Raw genomic sequence first — 1469 nt, forward strand, 5'->3', positions numbered from 1 at the left:
CCAACATGTGCATTTCTGCTCCGTCAGTCCGCCTGCCCTCCCACTCACATATCCTCCTTCACGTCCATTTTTTCTTCCCCTTCCGCTGCCTTCCTTCATGAGATTTTCACCCTTTTAACAACATGTAGGAGGGAGGATTGGCCAAGGAAGGAGGTGAAGGAGGATGACAAGCAGCAGGAAGAGAACAAAGTGGAGGAAAAGAAGAACGAAATTGAAAAAAAAAAAAGTAAAAGAAACAAAACGAAAGGAACAACAGTAGGAGCCAAAGGGAGGTGGTGATGAAAATGTGATGAAAAGGAAAAGGAAAAGAAAGAAGAGGAACAAGACAAGTATGAATAGAACGAGAATAAGGACGAGAAGGAAGAAGGAAGAGAAAAGGAAAGAAATTAACAGAAACAGAAAGGACATGTTAAGTAGAAAATAGAGAGGTAAACAAATTGCAGATTAGATGAGTAAAGAGGTGAGCGGAGGACAGGAGAGGAGTACTTACCAAGGATGAATGGAAGGATGAGAGGAATGTGTGCATGAGGAAGGAAGAGGAGAGGCATTTCTTCTTTCTCTCATGTCATTTTTCTCTTTCCTCTCTTTCCTTCTTTCCATCGTTAACTTTCTCTCCATTTTATTTTATTTTTCTTTTCTTTCCTTCTTACCATTCGTGTCTTGATGCTCCACGAGAGAGAGAGAGAGAGAGAGAGAGAGAGAGAGAGAGAGAGAGAGAGAGAGAGAGAGAGAGAGAGAGAGAGAGAGAGAGAGATCACTATCATCATTATCACTCCGTCCCAGACGCTCCCTTTTTCTCCCTCATAAGTTTCCACTCAAGTGATGAAAGCCACCAGCCCTAGTCTTGGTGGCATGGACTGGTGCCGCGGATCGACTCACGAGACACACGGGGCAGGCACACTGACACGTGTGGATATAGGTGGGTATGTCTTTTACAGGCACTGCCACGTCCAGGACTGATGGTATCTTACAGCTTCCCATATTTTCTTATATTCTCAAGTTCTACATTAACACAGATCCACACGGGGCATTAGGTATCTCTAGAATGTCATGTCTTTGCCAAAGGTTCAGGCACCACAACAGTAGTCATGATCAACAGTCGAGGAACACTCTACACCCTCTTCCACTGTGAGAAGCGTTTGTCATCAGTTGTGAGTCCTCCGATCTTTTAAGAATCTATCAAGTGTCAGGTTCGTTAATACATTACTTGATCAGAGGGCACAAAAATATAAGAATACAGTAAAACAAGGCAAGCAGCAAGAAGCCATCAGATCTACACGCAAAACATGCCAACCTATTTTCTCCTGTCATCCCCATCCATCCACTTTCAAGAGTAGGGAAGACAGAGGGCGCAAGGCAAGTGGAGTGCTCCAGGTTACTCGGCTTCTGATGGCGAGGCTGGTGTGGGTAAGCTCGCCTCACAGGGAACGTGCTACACTTGCTATGACGAGCGTTGTACTGCTCTCTCT

This window comes from Scylla paramamosain, chromosome 29, assembly GCF_035594125.1.
Source record: "Scylla paramamosain isolate STU-SP2022 chromosome 29, ASM3559412v1, whole genome shotgun sequence".
NCBI classification, from domain to species: domain Eukaryota; kingdom Metazoa; phylum Arthropoda; class Malacostraca; order Decapoda; family Portunidae; genus Scylla; species Scylla paramamosain.